Raw genomic sequence first — 21527 nt, forward strand, 5'->3', positions numbered from 1 at the left:
GGGTATGCACTATAAACATGTCTCATCAGGTGGCTGTGCTTGGGGAGTCCTTACGCCTGCTGATAGTCAATGCAGGAGACTGATGACATCTCAAACTGGGCAAAGCATTGATACCCCTCAAGTTCTGCTTATATCTGACTCACACCGGTCTGCTGCCAATGCACTGACTCCACAGCTCATGTGCGAGTGAGGGTCAGGGCCACATCCCTTTGTTCCCTAGCACTAGAGGGGGATTAGGGGCTGGGGTCTAGGGTCTTCCAGGATGTAAGTTTCTCTCGTTTCGAGTGGGCCTTATGTTTTCCCTGATTTTGAGGGGCTGTGGGAAAAGCTGTGTCCAGATGGGATGAGGACCTACCCAGTGGGAGGAGGCTCAAAGTGAGCGAGGTCTTAAGGTTGTGAACAAGAGGATTTAATAAAATGATTTGTGTTTTTGCGACAATTGAATTTGACTCACACCTATCAGTGCCTAATGTCACCCATACATACCCCATGCCTCAAAACTCCTTCATCTTGGGAACTCTCCTATTACGTCGAAGTGCATTTTCAGTATATACATCAAGGGAAGGAAGGCCAGCTGCCTTCCACACCCTATTGCCTGAGATGCCCTTGGCAGTTGTCCCCTGGAGGGACTGGACCTGGAGGGCCTTGACCAACTTTTGGGTGGCACTGAGTTTGCTGTGTCACTCTGTCCATGAGAAACAGCAGTATTAACAAGGGGGATTCAGAGGATCTGATCACTCCCAGGGTCTCCTGGGTGGAACATCCCGGAATGCGCTCCAGCATTTTCTCTTCCCTCTGGGTGCTTGTGGGCCCCTGGGTTACTCTTCAGGATGGATGGGCAGCTGGAATAAGCTGCAGAAGCTTGAATGCCATCTGGAGGCCAGCCAGTGTCTGCCCCATGGTGTTGAACACCTCAGCTACAGTCCTGTGTGCCTGCACCATGATGTTAAAAAGCTCAGACCTGATCCTGAGCTTTGGAATTTGCCAGTCATGGCTCTGGCATCTTGCCCCAGCCTTTCCACTGCGGCTTCCACTCTTGCAGTATTTGCCTGGGTGCCATGCATTGCTGGCAAAATCACCCACGACTGAAGGCTTTGGGACTCTTCCATTTGGCCTTTCAGTCACAAGATTGTTGCTGGCAACCCCTCTTGGGGTTCCCTTGGCATCTGTAGCAGCTGAGGGACAGAAGTGGCACTCTTTGGCAGGCTCACTCCTGGTCCTCCCTGTAAATTTCATGGCTCTCTCCTTATATGGAATCAGGTTCTTTAATTTGGGCATACTACTATCTGTGTTCTCTCTCTCTTGCTGATCATTGGCTACCTTCTCCTGCAGGGACACCAAAGGGGATACAGTGACCTTGGCTGGTCAGAGGTCGAGGACAACTGTCATGTGTGAGCACAGCGCCAAAGCAGGAAGGGGCGCTGAAAGTGTCAAGGTTTGAGAATGATGGAGAACCACGGTGATAGACATCCTGGAATGACAGCCTTGTCACTCACTGCACTCTAGACCTTGCCCATCTCTCCAATTCCAGTCCCCCAACTCCTCCAGGCCCATCAATCTGGTGTGAAATCAATGAAAGCCTCGGATGAGGAAGGGGCAACTGTTATTCTGGGGAATGTGGACCAGAGTTCTGGAAGGGTTAACAAGGATCTTTGAAAGATGGACGATATTCTTGCAAGGGGTGGTGCAAACTTGCAACTTCCCCTCAGGGACTTTGGGGTGGGTAGGTGGTGGGCTGCAGCTGCCGGACACCAAGCCTCCTAATCAAAGTGGAGGGACTGATTGTGGACAAGCCCCCAAGACCGGATGGAATGCATCCAAGGGTTCTGAAGGAAATGGCGGAGGTGATAGTGGATGCCTTGGTGATTATTTTCCAAACGTCGCTGGATTCCGGGGAAGTGCCGGAAGATTGGAAAACGGCTAATGTTACGCCGTTGTTTAAGAAGGGTGGCAGGCAAAAGGCGGGGAATTATAGGCCGGTTAGTTTAACATTGTAGGAAAAATGTTAGAATCCGTGATCAAGGAGAAAATAGCGAGGCATCTTGAGGAGAATTGTTTGGTAGAGCAGATGCAGCATGGTTTCGTTAAGGGGAAGTCGTGTCTGACGAATTTATTGGAGTTCTATGAGGATGTGTCTAGGGCGGTGGATAGAGGAGAGCCGGTGGATGTGGTCTTTCTTGATTTTCAGAAGGCGTTTGACAAGTTACCTCACAAGAGGTTATTGCAGAAGGTCGGGGGCATGGAGTTGGGGGTAGGGTGTCAGCGTGGATAGAGGATTGGCTGTCAAATAGGAGGCAGAGAGTGGGGGTCAATGGGTGCTATTCGGATTGGCGGTTGGTGACTAGTGGAGTGCCCCAGGGGTCGGTGCTGGGGCCTCAGCTATTTACCATTTATATAGATGATCTGGAGGAGGGAACCGAGTGTATGGTGTCGAAATTTGCTGATGACACCAAGATTGGTGGAACGGCAAATTGTGCGGAGGGTGTGGAGAGTCTGCAGAAGGATCTGGATAGGCTGGGCGAATGGGCCAGGAACTGGCAAATGGAATTTAATGTTGGCAAATGTGAGGTTGTCCACTTTGGTAGGAATAATGGTAGGAAGGACTATTACTTACGTGGCGAAAAACTGCAGCATGCGACGGTGCAGAGGGACCTCGGGGTCCTTGTGCATGAGTCACAAAAACCCAGCCTGCAGGTGCAGCAGGTGGTCAGGAAGGCAAATGGGATGCTGGCCTTCATAGCGAGGGGGATTGAATAGGGCTGTATTGCAGCTGTATAGGGCACTGGTGAGGCCGCAGCTGGAGTACTGTGTGTAGTTTTGGTCGCTGCACTTACGCAAGGATATTTTGGCCTCGGAGGGAGTGCAGAGGAGGTTTACTAGGCTGATGCCGGAGTTGAGGGGGTTGAACTATGAGGAGAGGCTGAATAAACTGGGTTTGTACTCGTTAGAGTTTAGAAGAATGAGGGGAGATCTCATTGAGACATATAAGATGATGAAGGGGATGGATAGGATAGAGGTGGAGAGGCTCTTCCCAATCAGAAAGGACAGTAGGACTAGAGGGCACAGCCTCAAGATAAAGGGGGGGCGGTTTAGAACGGAGTTGAGGAGGAACTTCTTCACTCAAAGGGTGGTGAATCTCTGGAATTCTCTGCTCGTTGAAGTGGTGGAGGCTGCCTCGCTAAATATTTTTAAGACGCGGGTTGATAGGTTTTTGATAGGCAAGGGGATTAAGGGTTATGGGGAGAGGGCGGGAAAGTGGAACTGAGCAGCGACAGATCAGCCATGATCTTATTGAATGGCGGGGCAGGCTCGAAGGGCTAGATGGCCTACTCCTGCTCCTATTTCTTATGTTCTTATGTTCTTATCTGGCGGCAATCAGAGCCTCCAGGTCCTCCCGGCATTCTAGATCCTTGCTGATAAACGTCCTCCATCCTTGGGTTCTCGTCTGGCTCTCCCTTCACTACCTCTTTTTCTACCTCTTCCCTAGAGAAATACGCATGCTTCCTCTCCTCCTTTAGAATGTCACCCCACTGCTATGCAAGGCACAGCAGACCACCCTGATGTGGGAGACCCTCTGGGAGCTGGACTGAAGAGCGCTGGCAGAGTGGTCCAGGCAGCAGAACTGCATCTTGAGTAGGCCAGTGCACCACCCAATGACAGACTGGGTGGCAGCGTGGGCTTCAGTATAGCGAGTCTCCTCCACCTCAATCTCAGGCCTCTACACCTGTATCATTAGACATGATCTCAGCAGGCAGTTCTTGCACCCCCTTCCCCAAGCCATCCAGGCAGCTTGGGCTGATCCTCGAAGACCTTGGGGATATCAAGTGCCCTAAGATGAAGGTGTCATGCTATCATTCCCAATGCACCTGGGCGGTTAGTGCACGAATCGTGACGTGTAGCCCAATGGGGGGGGTCAGTTGTTAGCCCCCTCCCTCACCCTCAGGATGATTGGAAAAACTGCAGCAGGCGACGGTGCAGAGGGACCTCGGGGTCCTTGTGCATGAGTCGCAAAAACCCAGCCTGCAGGTGCAGCAGGTGGTCAGGAAGGTGAATGGGATGCTGGCCTTCATCGCGAGGGGGATTGAATATAAAAGTAGGGAGGTCTTGCTGCAGCTGTATAGGGCATTGGTGAGGCCGCAGCTGGAGTACTGTGTGCAGTTTTGGGCGCCGCACCTGCGCAAGGATATTTTGGCCCTGGAGGGAGTGCAGAGGAGGTTTACTAGGCTGATACCGGAGTTGAGGGGATTGAGCTATGAGGAGAGGCTGAATAAACTAGGCTTGTACTCGTTAGAGTTTAGAAGAATGAGGGGAGATCTCATTGAGACGTATAAGATGATGAATGGGATGGATAGGATAGAGGTGGAGAGACTCTTCCCGCTCAAAAAAGACAGTAGGACTAGGGGGCACAGCCTCAAGATAAAGGGGAGGCGGTTTAGAACGGAGTTGAGGAGGAACTTCTTCACTCAAAGGGTGGTGAATCTCTGGAATTCTCTGCCCGTTGAAGTGGTGGAGGCTGCCTCGCTAAATATTTTTAAGAAGCGGGTTGATGGGTTCTTGATAAGAGAGGGGATTAAGGGTTATGGGGAGAGGGCGGGAAAGTGGAACTGAGCCACAACAGATCAGCCATGATCTTGTTGAATGGCGGGGCAGGCTCGAAGGGCTGGATGGCCTACTCCTGCTCCTATTTCTTATGTTCTTATGATTGTCCAGACCACTCTCTCTGAGTGGCACATTTCAGTCATAGGAGTCCTCCCGCACAAATAAGGATCCCTGCCATCCGTGGCAGTAGATTGGGCTGAGCTCTGTGGCACTCACGTGGACAGTCAAGGTGGCTTGTGGGAAGGCCCTCACTTGGGAAGGTTTGCTGTATGATTCCTGGGTGTAGCTACCTAGACATCTGTTGCAAACTAGCTCCAGACATGGCAAGCAGTTCAGACAGAAGAAAGAACTCTCCTAAATTCCATGCGATAAGATATTGAAGTGCTTCCTACAACGAACACTGTAGAGTTTATGCAGTGTGAAGAGCTGAGCTGCCAAACTTGCTTGATTGAGGCAACAGTTGCCAGACCTCATGCTTGTAACTATGGTGGGCTCTGGACTGGAATGTCAAAAATAAACCACAGGCATTTCAAGCAGGGTGACCAGTGCGACATTAGTGGGCTTTGCAATTCATAGAATCATAGAACCCTACAGTGCAGAAAGAGGCCCTTCAGCCCATCAAGTCTGCACCGACCACAATCCCAGGCCAGACCCCCATATCCCTACATATTTTACTCACTAATCCCTCTAATCTATGCATCTCAGGACACTAAGGGGCAATTTAGCATGGCCAATCAACCTAACCCGCACATCTTTGGCATCATAGGCAGTCCCTCAAGGGCTTCACAACTGGCAGGGAGAATACTTGCCACATGACCCCAAGCCAGCGGTTGGCCCTGACCTGCAGACCTCCAGCCCCACCAAACCACATCCTCCCTGAAGCGGCTGACTTGCCCTTTAACTCCCTCGAGGTTAGTGTTCAGTGGTACTCATCTCCTCGCTCACCCTTGCAATCCATGGCACCTGGACCACACTTCAAAGAACCCATAGTGATTTGTGCCGTGGTGATTTCCCGCTGCAGAGGGAGGGAGTGGGGGTGGGAGGGGTATATCGCTAAACTCGCTAATGAGATAAAAATCAAGTCAATCTCATACTAATCAATCTTACGCTCTTTCTGGGTAAGATCGGTTTGCACTGGCATAAAGGAACCATGAAGATCGCAAAGTGTTTGTTGCCAGGTGCAAACTTTTGGTGGCAGGCGCAAAACCTGTCTTTGGGCCCACATGCAATTTTTCAATTAACACTCATTGCGCGAGGTACAACATAAATGTTTGCACCTTAAATCTTTATTTTCTCTATCTTTCTTTTCAGTCTCTGAATATGAGAAAGACATTGCAAACCCTCTTGTGTCTTGAGCGTGTGCAAATAAACTAACCCTTTGAGTTCATCCTATATTGAGTATGCTACCATGGGGTTATTAATAGAAAATTGGAACACATCAAAACTGAGGGATTGGGAAATATGCCAAGGCTTATAAAGAGGGAAACAAATCAAAAACACCTTTCTGTTTATAGATGCCTGGTGAGAGGAGAAATCAGTGATGTTTAAATTAACCCACTTCCTGTCCATAATGCCACATTTTTTTAAAAAGCAGTTGTGTCTCAGCTGGCAGTATCTTATACTGGTAGGTTTTTGTATTGTGCTTTTCACTGAATCCCAAGAATAAAGAGGATAGTTGTCAAGGAAGAGATGAGAATGTAACTGTAAGGTAATCTTTTGTCTTCTGCACTCTTGGCATTCATTTTGTACCAGGATTACATATCAGTCATATTTGTGCCTGGCCTCATCGCTTATTATTACTGTGTTTGTGCCTTTGAATATAGATGAACAGGAAAAACAAGCTTGTGTAGACTGATGGTGTGGACATAAAAGGAGGTTACAGGTTTAACTGAGAGTCTTCCCTTTTAACTCAGTGAGGGACAGAGCAATTGTATGATCGGGAGGAACGATGATTCCTGCCCTTTGGTAAGGAAGCAGATGGTGATTCTGAAGAGGGTCAGCAAATGTCTTCAGCAGCTATCAAAGGGGCCTTTGGTTGTAGCTTTTCATCTGCCTCCAACTAAGCAATCTCACGGAGGGGTTCCTTTAAACACTGAGCATGGTCTCTATCAGCAACAGAATGACTAATAGCATTCTTCAAAACAAAACTGAAGCTGCAACACAATTTTGAATGCCAAAAGCCAATGTTTCTTGACAACATCAAGCTGCTGTTTTAAGACAGATTGCCTAGGCGTCAAATGCATAATTTTTATTCAGGGAGGGGGAGTGGGGGGAACAAGGTTTGAGGGGATAGACTGCCCCTGACATGCAGTCAGTGGTAGCACAGGAATACTGTGCAGAAGCATCTGATATCCATTTACAGGTAAATTAGACTGCTGCACCCTCTTCAGATGTTACCATATAAAAAGCCAGGCAGCAAATTTTGGGACAGTCTATTCAGGTCATGAATAGGAATAAAGGAGTAGTGCTCAATTTCCCTCTGTATATCATTTACAAGACTGCTAGACCCAGGAAAATCCATCCTTAGATGGGATGTGCTTATAGCCCCGGGGTTGGTTGTGAATTCATTCCAGCATGAGATTTCCCCATTGATCACTATCCTCGGTATTCTACTTTAAACCAATTTTCCTGAGTATGATACTTTACTCCTAACTGTTCACAGTAACTAATAATTAGTTTGGAGGCGAAATACTGCCAGTAAATCAATAAATTTGACATCATCACCAAGGAGATTTAAACATGAATTTGTTTGCAGATGCACTGCAGTATTTTACTGCCTGCAGATGGAGATATGCAGACTTCACTAAGTCTTCATGGATTTTGCTGATAAAGAATATAACATGGTAATAGATGGAGACATCTGCAGAGTTCTTACAACACTAGCTAGCATGGCATACCAGTTCTTTGAAAGTAGTTTATTTGACAAATATAATCTGTTGAGCAGTATATTACTGAGGGAAAGTTCCAGAATTGTCAAGAGAAGAAGGTGACAGTACTTGAGAAATGGATGGAGACTCCCAGAAACTTTAAAAGTATTGGAAAAATTGTGAGTTTATGCTTGTATTGCTTACAAACGCATTTCTTGAGAGAATGTTTTTAGTCATGGAAGATGTCTGGCTGGTAAACAACTGTAAAATAATGATAGAGTGTGAAAGTAGTTGTGAGAAAAATATGGACCAGCACTTTATTTTCACTGATCTATGTATTAAAGAAACTATTGCAGCAGGTTTATTCTTCAGAAAATATACCCCAAGGATGCTTAAAAGCTGGAACCTTTGCAGTGGAATTGTAAAATGACTTTATTATTAATCATCAAATTCAAGTGGTGAGGTGAGAGCAGCTACTGTTAACATCAAGTCAGCATTTGACTGAGTGTGGCATCAACAAGCCCTAGCAAATGTGAAATCAGCGGGAAACAGGAGGAAAATATTCTACGGGTTGGAGTTATACCTTGCGCAAATGAAGATGGTTGTGGTTGTGAGAGGTGAATCATCTCAGTCCCAGGATATCACAGCAGGGGTTCCTCGAGATAGTATTCTAGACCGAACCAACTTCAATGGTTTCATCAATGACCTTCATCCCATCATTAGGTGAGAAGTGGGGACATTTGCTAATGATTGCATCTCCAGTCCCTCACGTTCTGAAACAGTCTATTTCCACATGCAGCAAGACCTTGTGGCAAATAAGTGGCAAGTAAAATTCATGCCACACAAGTACCAGACAATGTCCATCTTCAACAGTTGATCGTTTATCCATCTCTCCTTGGCACTCAGTAACATTACCATTGCTGAACCTCTGACTATCAACAGCCTGCATTTTGCCATTGACCAGAAACTGAACTGAACCAGCCATATGAACACTGTAGCTACAAGTTCAGGTCAGAGGCTGGAAAATCTATGGTGAGTAACCCACGTCTCCAAAGTCTGTCTACCATCTGCATGGCATAATTTGGGAATGCGATGGAATACTCTCCAATTGCATGGATGTGTAAGACTGCAACAATACTCGAGATGCTAAATACCATCCAGGACAAAGCAGCCGATTCAACAGCTTAAACATTAACTCCTTCCACACAGTGGCAGCAGGGTACACCACATTCAAGATGTCCTGCAGCACCTTCCAAACATGCAACCTTTACCATCTAAAACAACAAGAGCGACTGACATATGGGAATACCACCATCTACAAGTTCCCCTTTGAAGCGATACAACATCCTGTCTTGGAACAACATTGAATTTCTTCACAATCACTGGATCAAAATTCTGGAACTCCTTTCCTAAATGGCAATGTGGGTGTATCTAAACCACATGAATGACAGCAGTTAAAGAAGGTTTGTTATTCACCATCACCTTCTCAAGGACAATCAAGGATGAGCACCAGTTATTGGTAAAGACAGTGATGTAGAGTCATGAGCAAATATTATATAAAAAAACTTCTGTTAAGAAAAGCCCCACATTTACATAATACTTCTCATATCCTAAGGACATCTAAAAGCATATTGCAGCTAATGAGATACTTGAGAAGTGTGATCACTGTGGCAATGCAGACAAACATGGCAACTATCTTGCACATACAGGCCCTGTGGCCTTCAGTCAGATAACTAATCAAGTAACCTGTTTCAGTGGTGTTGGTTGAGGAGTAATTTTTGGTCACATCACCAGGAAAAATTCCTTCCTCATCTGGAATTTTCCGGTGGTTCACGTTCCAGCGCCGCTACAAGCCCGGAATGAGAGTTTAGTGCTCAGCCAACTCTCCATTCACAGCAGCGGAAACAGAAAATTCCACCACTGTGAATGGTCTGAAAATTCTGCCCCTCATCTTTGAATTTTCATAGATGATTTCGAGTTGGGGACCAAGTGCAATGCGTCAAAATTTGGGATGACACTAAGATGAATGGCAGAGCAAAGTGTGCAGAGGACACAAAGTCTGTAAAGAAATACAGATAGTCTAAGTGAGTGGTCAAGGGTCTGGCAGGTGGAGTACGATGTTGGTAAATGTGAGGTCATCCATTTTGGTAGGAATAATGGCAACATGGAGTATTATTTAAATGTCACAAAACTGCAATATGCTGCTGTGCGGAGGGACCTGGGTGTCCTTGTGTATGAATCACAAAAAGTTGGTTTGAAGGTGCAGTAGGTAATTAAGAAGACAAATGAAAATTTGTCCTTCATTGTTAGAGGAATGGAGTTTAAGAACAGGGAGGCTATGTTGCCGCTGTATAGGTGCTAGGTGAGGCCACACCTGGAGTACTGTGTATAGTTTTGGTCTCCTTACTTGAGAAAGGATACACTGACACTGGAGGGTGCAGAGGGGATTCACTCGGTTGATTCCGGAGTTGAGAGGAGCGGCTTATGAGGACAGACTGAGTGGACTGGGACTATACTCATTGGAATTCAGAAGAATGAGGGGAGATCTTATAGAAACACATAAGATTATGAAGGGAATAGATAAGATAGAAACAGGGAAGTTGTTTCCACTGGTAGGTGAAACCAGGACTAGGAGCCATAGCCTCAAAATAAGGCAAAGCAGATTTAGCAGAGTTGAGGAGGAACTTCTTCACCCAAAGCATTGTGAATCTGTGGAATTCCCTGCCCAGAGGAGCAGTTGAGGCTACCTCATTGAATATTTGTAAGGCAAGGATAGATAAATGTTTGAAAAGTAAGGGAATTAAGGGTTATGATGAGCGGTCGGTTAACTAGAGTGGAGTCCATGAAAAGATCAGCCATGATCTTATTGAATGGCAGAGCAGGCTCAAGGGGCCAGATGGGCTACTCCTGCTACTAGTTCTTCTGTTCTTAAAGTGTCCAGAGATCATTAGTATCAACCAAAAAGTACAACTTAGGGCCTTCAATTTTGTATTTGATCTGAAAGACTGCACCTCCAACACTAAAGCCTTGATTATCTGAGATAAAATATATATATATAACATATATAATTTAATATGTATAGTGGGATATGGGCCAAATGTGGGCAATTGGAATTAGCTGAGTGGTTAAAAACTGGGCAACATGGACAAGTTCGGTCAAAGGGCCTGACTCCATGTTATAAACCTCTATGATTCTGTGGGCAGGATTTTATGGCTCGCTCAGGCAACACTAAAAATTCCTGTCCGAGGTCAATAGAAATTTCCATTATCAGATCCTCACTTGCTCTGATTCTGTGGTGGGCGAGGTTGTAGCGTTCCGGCCTATGATTCTACAAGTCTCGAGAGTGTGGCTTGAAGTGACAACGATCTGCCCTGAGGCAAGACTACCACTGAACTAAGACTGACATCCTATTCATCCATAGTTAATCATTATGAACGTAACAAACAATATTAGTAAGCTCAAAAACATCCTGTGCTGCATTACTGTAGCAAATTACAAAAACTTAACTGGATGTTTCAGAAAATAAGCAAAAGATCCTTCACAGAAAATAGAATGCACCTGCACTAAACCTGTTTCTGCTGAACCAGTGACATATTTCTAAAAATCAATAGGACTGGTATTCTTTGCAAACAATTTGGATTGGGATGTTCAAATCATCTGTAACATTTATTGGCAAAAATTTAAATCCACGTCATTCATTATGGAGGAAAGCAAAGCCATTGCCTCAGTAGTCAGTGGGGTTCAAATGGCATCATTGTTCGTCTGAGGATATTTGTAGCTTCAAGAATTATATTTAACTTCTGGTAGATTAGACAATCAAAAGCAAAGGGATATTGCGACATAGTTGGAGGAGTGTCAAACAAAATGTCTTCAGTGATCAACCGAGAATTATTTTTCCTAATTTAGAATAGCAGGTATGAAGTTATCCACTGACTGTTTAGGCATGTACTTTAATTTCAGAAAACAGATTTTCTTGCCATTTCTGGAATTAACGAAATTCATTCTGTCCTGAGCTAAATCTGGAGTATATGTATTTAGGAATACAGCATCACCTAAAAGTACCACAAAATAGTTTGAAGTTGAACCGAAAAAATTAACAAAGAGTATGAGTCAAGCAGTTAATGTAGTATCCATAGTGATTGCAAGGATCCATTCTACAGAAATGTGAAAATCATTCAGCTCCTGGGTATATGTGAAAAATATTCATAACAAGGTACAGATGCCAATGCCAACAGGCATTCAAGTAAAAATTCTGCAATTACATGAGCTTTAGACCTCAAAATCCTTCAGCTGAATTCATTTGCGGACTGTCTTCCTCTTGAGAGCATGAGTGGCATTAATTGTTGATCCTCTGCAGTCAGCTTTTTTAAAATTCATTGATGGGATGTGGGCATTTGTTGGCTTGGCCAGCATTTATTGTCCATTCCTAATTGCCCTTGAGAAGATGGAATGACCTGAAATGATTGTACAGGGAATAAAATTATTCCTATCTCTCTAGTTCCTTCACTGCAACAACACCTCCAGGTCTCTCAACCTCTTCTTTCCTTGAGCATTTCCTTCATATTTATTTCCTTCCTTGCAATGGTGCATCTCTCAGGGAAGTAGCTCCCTTGTCCCTGCCTCTTCACATCTATGTTGGCTCAAAGAGCCTTTGTGCCTGCTGTGCATCTGGGCCAGAAAATCTACCAAGAGAAATGTTTTAGTTTCTTTCAAATTTCTTTCAAGGATTTAACCTTTGATGTCCAAACTCCAGAAATCAAACATGCCGTCATAATAAGAGGACTGGCTTTCCAAGTCAGGCAAGAAGGTATCAGGTTATCTTCATCCCTTTCTATCTGATAATTGCTATTTATCTAGTTAAATAATTTCTTCCTTCAAAGTTCTTTGTGAATTGATAGATACCACTAGTCCACTCCCTTGTAATCATTTAGGGCAGGTAAAACTCCAGGTCGTTTTATTTGGTCTGGGAGGCATTTCCCTTTCCAGAAGCAAGTTGCGTGCAAAATCATATTCTGCCTGCTAACATATGGGTAGTTCCACGGCAATTGGATCATTCTCCTGTGGGTTTAAAAGCTGAGACTTCCTTTGCAGATCAGATAAAAGTGAAACACCTCAATTGAATATCAAACAAGATCCACTTACAGCATTTTCTATCTTCTTTGTCTGCCCTTTCACTGCATCCAGGTGATCCAATACGCTCAGGTACAGACGCAGAAAAATCCACCAGGTATGTTTTTGTCTTTCTAAGATGATGACCCAGTAAAAGAACAAAGCTGACCACGGACATTGCAGCAACCAACTAGGCATCTCCTGGCTGAGCATTGCGGAAATAATATTTGCCTGTACCGCCCTTGTCAGATTGCAGATCCTGGCTGAGTGCATCTACCCTGAATACCAGTGTGGTTTGAGAGCTGGAAGTTCTACAAGTGACATAATCTTCTCAGTCCAGCGGCTGCAAGAGGAATGCTGTGAACAAAGGAAACCACTACATCGATTTCATCAAAGCACTGACCATGTGAACAGAGGCAATCAATCTAAGCTGTTGGAGAAAATGATCTCCCTGCTGAAGTTGCTCAGTCTAATCTCCTATTTTTAGGATAACATGATGGGTAAGGTCAGCTGTGACAGGGCACCATCATTCAGGATCGATAGTGGGGTCAAAGAGGGATGCATTGTGGCACAGACACACTTTGGCATATTCTTCTTTTTTCTGCAGTCACATTTACCTGAGGGCAGACAGAAAGGTGCTTAGCCTTGCTTGCCTGAAGTCTAAGTCAAGGATGTACCAAGTCCTCGTCAGAGAATTACTCTACACTGACGATGCTGCACTTGCATTTATACTGAGCAGCAACCTCAGGGGCAAATGAAAAGACTTCCCCATGCCTGTGAAGAGTTTTGTTTGACCATTAATATCAGAAAGACAAATGTGTGGTCCAGGATGTATTCATAATGCCAATCTATCAGCATTGACAATGTGACGCAGAAGATTATTAATAGCTTCACATATCAAGTCTCCTTAGTATTCAGCAAACTCTCATTTGATACTGAAGTCGACACATGAATCACAAAAGTTGTAACTGTTATGTCCAAACCGAGTAAGTATGGAAATTTAGCAATCTGACTGAGAACACCAAACTGTGAGTCCACCCAGCCTGTTTCAGCTGTGCACTCCTGTACTGTGGTGAGACATGGAACAGTGGAATGGATAAATAGGGTAGTCACTAGCAAGTGGGGGGAAGGTAAGGGTAAAAGTACAGGAACAATGTTTAATGGGAAGCAAAGCAGCAGGATAACACGTGAGGAGCAGCGTTCAACTGCATAGAAAATTATGAAAAAAGTGAAAAGGAAGAAGAGAACTCAGGAGATGTTATTAATGGAGGTGTTAGGATCCAAAAAGAAGGAATGAAAACAAGCATAAGGGCACTTTAATCAATGCTTGTAGCATTCAAAACAAGGTAAATGAATTGACAAATTATTGCAAATGAGTATGATTTAGTAGGCATTGCAGACACATGGTTGCAGGGAGTTCATAGAACGTATCCATGATAGCTTCCTTGAACAGTATGTAATGGAACCTATGAGGGAGCAAGCTATCCAAGATCCGGCCCTGTGTAATGAGGCAGGAATAATAAATGATCTCACAGTTCGGGATCCTCTCAGAAGGAGCAATCATTGTATGATTGAATTTAAAATACAGATGAAATGTGAGAAGGTAAAATCCAACACCAATGTCTTGTGCTTAAACAAAGGAAACAACAATAAGATAAGGGAGGAGTTGGCTAAGGTAGACTGGGAGCAAAGGCTTTATGGTGGGATAATTGAGGAATAGTGGAGGACTTCCAAGGTGATTTTTCACAATGCTCAGCAAAAGTATATACTGGTGAAAAGGAAAAGGGATAATTAGCCATGGATATCTAAGGAAATAAAAGAAGGTATCAAATTGAAAGAAAATGTCTACAAAATGGCAAAGATTAGTGGGAAACAAGAGGATTGGGAAATCTTTAAAGGTCAGTAGAAAGCCATGATAAAAGCTATAAAGAAAAGTAAGACAGAATATGAGATTAAACCAGTTTACAATATGAAAACAGCAGATATATAAAACAAAAGAGTGGCTAAGGTAAACATTAGCCCTTTAGAGGATGAGAAGGGGGATTTAATAATGGGAAATGAGAAAATGGTTGAGGCATTGAACAGATATTTTGTCTGAGTCTTCACAGTGGAAGACACAAATAACATGCCAAAAATTAATGACAAGGAGGCTATGGCAGGCGAGGACCGAAAAGCCATCATTATCACTAAAGTTGGGCAAGCTAATGGGGCTAAAGGTAGACAAGTCTCCTGGTCCTGATGACTGCATCCTAGGGTACAAAAAGAAATGGGTGGGGGAAATAGCAAATGAGCTCCTGGTAATTTACCAAAATTTGCTGGACTCGGGGGTGGTTTCCACAGATTGGAAAACAGCAAATGTGACACCACTGTTTAAAAAAGGAGCTAGACAAAAGGTGGGTAACTACAGGCTGGATAGCTTAATTTCTGTGATGGGGAAAATACTTGAATCTATCATCAAGGAAGAAATAGCGAGATCTGGATATAAATTAACTCATTGGGCAGATGCAGCGTGGGCTCATGAAAGGCAGGTCATGTTTAACCAATTTATTGGAATTCTTTGAGGGCACTACAAGTGCGATGGACAACAGGGAATGGTGGATGTGGTGTATCTAAATTTTCAGAAGGCATTTGACAAGGTGCCACTCAAAAGGCTGCTACATAAGGTAAAGGTGCATGGCGTTACAGCTAACATATTAGCAGGGCTGGAGGATTGGTTAACTAACAGAAAGCAAAGAGGGGGGATTAATGGATGTTTTTCTGGTTGGCGATCAGCAACTAGTGGTGTGCCTCAGGGATCAGTATTGGACCACAATTTTTTATAATTTACCTAGATGATTTGGAATTGGAGACTATGTGTCAAAGTTCAGAGATGACACGAAGATAAGTGGGAGGGCAAAGTCTGCAGAGGGATAGTGATAGTTTAAGTAAGTAGGTATGGATTTGGCAGAAAGAGCACAATGTTGGTAAATGTGAGGTCATCCATTTTGGTAGCAATAACAGCAAAATAGCTTGTTACTTAAATAGTAAAAATTGCAGCATGCTGCTCTGCAAAGGGGCCTGGGTGTCCTTTTGCATGAATTGCAAAAAGTTGGTTTGCAGGTCCAGGAGGTAATTAAGAAGGCAAATGGAATTTTGTCCTTCATTGCAAGAGGAAAGGAGTTTAAAAACAGGGAGGTTATGTTGCAACTGTGTAAGATGCTAGTGAGGTCACATCTGGACTACTGTGTACAGTTTTAGTCTCCTTACTTGAGAAAAGATGTACTGGCACTGGAGAGGGTGCAAAGGAGATTCACTAGGTTGATTCTGGAGTTGAGAGGGTTGACTTAAGAGGACAGACTGAGTAGATTGGTACTATACTCATTGGAATTCAGAAGAATGGGGCGGGATCTTCCAGAAACAAGTAAAATTATGAAAGGAATAGTTAAAACAGAAGTTTCCACTGGTGGGTGAAGCTAGATCTAGGGGGCATAACCTCAAAATAAGCAGAAGCAGATTTAGGACTGAGTTGAGGAGGAACTTCTTCACACAAAGGATTGTGAATCTGTGGCATTGTCTGCCCAGTGAAGCAGTTGAGGCGACCTCATTGAATGTTTTTAGAACAAATATAAATAGATTTTTGAACAGTAAAATAATTAAAGGTTATGGTGAGCAGGCTGGTAAGTGGAGCTGAATCCATGAAAAGATCAGCCATGATCATATTGAATGGTGGTACATGCTCGAGGGGCCAGATGCCCTACTGCTACTCCTGGTTCTTATGTTCCAATGTTCTCATATATTGTTATGGTTCAGGTTAGAAACTCTGAAGTGTTTCATGAAACTCTCTTGGATTATAAGTTTTGCACTTTGAATTTGGCTAGGACAAGCATGAGATGTTTCACCTCCGGTATGATTCAAGTTACCCACTAGGGAGATTTCTCAAACAAAGTTTATTTTAGAATACAGTTAACATGTATAGTAAGAAAATTGGCAAGAACTTTTATCAATTACAAACAATAAACAATCATGATAATGTATAACCCTTAATAAATAAATATAAGCTGTCCTAATCAAAACCAAAACCTCACATAGACAAAAGACCCTTTTTACAGGTTTAACACAGCACAGACTAATGCTTTGCGCGAAACTGGGATTGAGGCCATTAGTTGAATTCTGCAGTCAAATGCTCTTGAGACTCAGAAAACGTTGAAGACAAGACAGCTTCCCAAGTGCTCCAAGCCCCTCCACCCCCACATGCCTGAGTTCCGCGGCAGTTCAGGGTGCCTCAATATGGGCTTAACCCTCCCACATTTGTGGGCCAGCATTTGAATCTTTCTAAAGTTTAGTGTTTAAAATTTATTTATTAGTGTCACATGTAAGCTTACATTAACACTGCAATGAAGTTACTGCGAAAATCCCCTAGTTGCTATACTTCAGCCTCTGTTCGGGTACACTGAGGGAAAATTTTGCATGGTGAATTTACCTAACCAGCACATCTTTCCAGGAGGAAACCGGTGCACCCAGAGGAAATCCATGCATTCACGGGGAGAATGTACAAACTCTGCACAGACAGTGATCCAAGCCGGGAATTGAACGTGGGTTTCTGGCATTGTGAGGCAGCAGTGTTAACCACTGTTCCACTGTGCCACCCAATTTCAAAGAAAGACTGATAGATTTTTAGTTATTTGTGGAACTAAAGGAGATGGAGTGCAAAAGATGGAGTTGAGATTACATTGAAGTGCTAACCACTGTGTCACCATGCCGTCCATAAACTATTATCTTATGTTTGAAAAAAATGATTGGGGCAACTGCGAGGCACTTATTCTCACCATTCTGCCATGACAACCTCCTGCTGTTTCCAACCTGGAGGGGCCCCTTTTGTGCTCCCACAATCCCTCACAGTCAATGAATTGACCAAGTTACAGAAGTCAGGTGGGTAACTGTTTCCCACAATGTGGCTGTCTGACCTCCATTTGAGCCAGACAGTGGGATTCAGAAGCCAACAGGAAAATCATACCCGCCATGTCTAAACTTAAGATACCAGTGAGGGCTAGGTGAGAGTCAGCAGTCTCTGAAATATCCAGTTGCCTGATACCATTGCAGAGAAAGAGGAATTGATTTGGTCAGAATGTATGTTCACAAGATCCTGCTTCAAACAGTTTAAAAAAACACATTTGTTTGCGAGATACGAATCGGATTCATTTAGAGTGTCACAAGCATTGATTTTCAATAACTGCCGACAAAACAAGGATGTAATTCTTTTAGATTGGCAAGTTAATGAGAAGCCAGACAGATAAAGGCAGCATGAACCCACCATAATACAGATGAAGTGCTTTACCAATGGATCCAGATGAGCAGTGAGGGAAATGCAGGAATCACAGGGATGACACTTATAGCCAAGGAGAAAAAAAAATCTGTTGCCAATTCCTTGGGACATTTAGAATTTCAGCCAAGTAGTTGGATTTTAATCTGTACTGCACAACGTTTTTGATGCAGGCTACCCTGTGGCAATTGCCTACATGAAGACACAAATGCCAAATCTGTTGAAGGATTACAGCCCTCAGAACATTATCATCTGTGATGAGGTGGGCTTATTACAGAGCAGTGTCTGATAGCAGCTTAGTGTTCAAGAAGGAACCTTTCGCAGGCAGGAATGATAGCCTGTCATATATGATAGCCACATTATATGACAACATTAATGGGCAGAAAAATGTGAACTTTTAGGAGTAAATCATCTTATTTGTAGTAATGTTTCCCCTGTAAAATACCAATAACACTAAAGTACATTTGGACAACATTTTTTTTTTACAGAGGATTAAATTCAGCTGTAAATAAGGGCCAGATTTTCAAACACCCTTGTGGATGTGGTTAGGCTTGGGTGTGTATTGAAAATAGCACTCCTGGGTGGCACGTCAATCTTCTGATGCCTGCGGAAGGCACTTTCATCATGAGGGAGGAGCCTGCAACCCACTCACCACTAACTAACTGCATGTTAAGTTCATCGAGGAGCTTATTAACATGGACAGGAGGAGGTTTTCAAAGTATGGAGCATGAAGAGCAAATGGTCTGGTGCACATTAGTGCACGTTTTTCAGGAGCAATGCAGTGAGCCGTAAATGGTGTTGCAGCCAAATTAAAATATTTAAAAATAGGGTTATTGAAACTGTGTGCTGACGCGGTGACACAGAATTGTTACTGCTAGGATAGAGTGTGTCAAGTGAGCAACTATTTGACCACTTTTATGTGCGGTGACGCTGTTGGCCTTCTGGTCACAAAGGAAACAGCAAGTTTAGTCATAGCATGTCCTCTAGAATCAGTAACTGCTGCCAGTGAGAAGGGAGAACCTGGCACTTAGCCACAACTCCATTTACTGTGGCGGGTCTGGAGAATCCCAACTGTGGGTGAGTTCAGAGAATGCCAGCCTCAGTGCTGAGCTGGTCTCTTGCCCAGTTAGATGCTTTGCTTATAAAAGCAGCACATGTCAGTGACACTAATGTGATGTGGGTCAGGAACTAGAAATAATCCAGACATCAAGTTCCCGATCCTGATAATCTAGCCCTGGGTATCATTAAGTTATTGAAAGCAAAGTCAGGCGTAGATTATATAAATCATGTCAGATAACCTTCATATTTTCCTTTTTTTGTGAATAAACATGGGTACACTTATAGAAAAAGTGTAAGTCAGTGTAAGACACTTTGCTACAAACAACAATCTGTAGTTATATAGTGTTATCCATGTAGTAATACGTCACAGAAATGTTATCGGACAGAATTTGACACTGAGGGAATTCTAGAACAGTTACAGTGGCAATGCCAGAAGAGGCAGAATCCAACCTAACACCAAAGTGAAACAGCTTGTCATTAACTGAAGGGAAGGGTCCGGTTGCATTTCCCTTTCCAATGCACAGTGATAAATACTCAATTCACATGGTGTGAGTTCAGTAATGGTACCGCACCTAAACTACTTCACCCTGTACAAATCAGAAGTAGGTTTTAGCACTTCCTTGTTTGTTATTCTAATCATCTGTATAAGTATACTGCAGATTTCTGTTTTCTGCCAATCTGCTGTGAGTCACACACCAGAAGAAAACAAAATAATCTAATAGAATACAGTAGAGGATCAAATGTTTACATGCAAAATGCAGCGACTGAAATTATATTACATGGCATTTTGGGGTAATATCAACTTTGGCATTAATAAATGATGCATGTGGATAACTGTTTATCCACAGTTTGGATAAGGTACGCACTACATACGTTATGAGAAAGGATACTTCGTTATTCCATAGTGGGTAGGATATTCCAGCTTCAAACATCTCTAGCGATGTCGTAGTTTAAAACAATATACATATGGTGCTACCTGTCTCAAAGGACTGCGATGGAAAACTGCTTTCAGAAAACTGTCCTTCAGGAAGAACGTTCAGTTGAGGTTGCACGAAGAAATTCAGTTGGATTGACAAAAGAAATAATACTTAATGAGCTTCAGGCACCAATGTTGACAGCAATATTGAGTATTCTGGCAAACCAGAACTCATAGAAGTTGGCAAAGATTAGGAGCAGCCTGATGGTATCAGTGAGAATGAACACAACATTCAATCACCTCCAACAGCAACAGCGATGTCACAGGAATTGGTCAACAGATTGAGATTTCTGGACTGTTATGGAGTATCTGTAAGGGCTTTTACCGTTGTTGGAGCTGAAGAGGAAATGTACAGACATCAGGCACAACAAAATGAGTGTTGTTTAGCTTTGCAATGCTGGATTGCAAAGTGGAAGATAAATTCATTGTTCCAGTTGTTTGGCTTATTATGAAAAATCTAGCGACGTGGATTTCACGGGCGGGATTTTACAGCCTCATTCAAATGAGACCGGAAATTCCCGCCCGAAGTCAATGGACATTTCCGTTGTCCGCCCCTTGCCCGCTCTGATTCCATGGCAGGCGAAGCGGTAGAATTACAGTGCACACGTCTTCTCCTGCCTGAAACACTACCACTTTCAAAAGTGTTTTATTGAACTGTGTCAGCAGCAAGGAAACGTCTGCTAGTGCTGCCCTCCCTGATTTCACCAGGGAGATGGAAAACCCAAATGCCAGTGAATTAAATCTCATTGCACTGAACAAAAACGCTCCTCTTCAGAAAATATCCATGTACGAAAGCCACATTCTCCAGAAGTAACACCCATGTTCGCTTTCCTGTCTACAATTCTACAATTTGAGGAGCTGTCATGGTAAAATATCCTGAAAGACACATGCAGATCTTATACATTTGGTGCTGGAATAAATTGAACAGTAGCAATTTCACACCTGTGAGACAATCCACCCAACTTTCCTCTCCATTGACTTTGGGCATCTGATCCACTGCTAGATGTTTTAGGTGCCAACTGAAGTTGAAAGTCCATGTATGCACATAAAGGAGGGGACAATGATGCAAAAAAAAAACATCATTACACTGAGAATCATATTTGACACAATCAGGTACTATGAAATTTCAGATAAAATAACAATGAAGATAATTTTATTGTGTTAGAAATGCTGCTTCATTCAGTCTTCAGCAGCACAGACTTGCCTGATGTGCTATAAATTAGGCCCATATCCAGTCTGATTTTCAAAAGTAGTTACACCTGGAATTGAACCTGATGTAAAATTTTTTTATTGAGTAACACTGCTCCTTTAAAGACCTTGTGCAATATTATAGTCTGTAAAAAAAACTTCCCAATGACATTCACTGGGAAATAATACAATACTGTTCAATACAACTCACAATTTTAATTCACCTTGTGGTAGCAATGTGAGAAGTAATTCTGTTATATTTTGGCTGGTGGCTGGTATAAGTGTTTGAATCATTACCTATACAGCAATTCAGCAGGAGTCTTCTCTTATTGATTTCCAAAACTAATATAATCTGCTTTTACTCCACGAGTCTGTGGAATGTATGTGGAAATGAACTGCCACTGCCTGAGATGCAACTTCGATCTATCGC

This window comes from Carcharhinus amblyrhynchos, chromosome 5 (genome assembly GCF_965287045.1).
Source record: "Carcharhinus amblyrhynchos chromosome 5, sCarAmb.v2.hapA, whole genome shotgun sequence".
Classification (NCBI taxonomy): domain Eukaryota; kingdom Metazoa; phylum Chordata; class Chondrichthyes; order Carcharhiniformes; family Carcharhinidae; genus Carcharhinus; species Carcharhinus amblyrhynchos.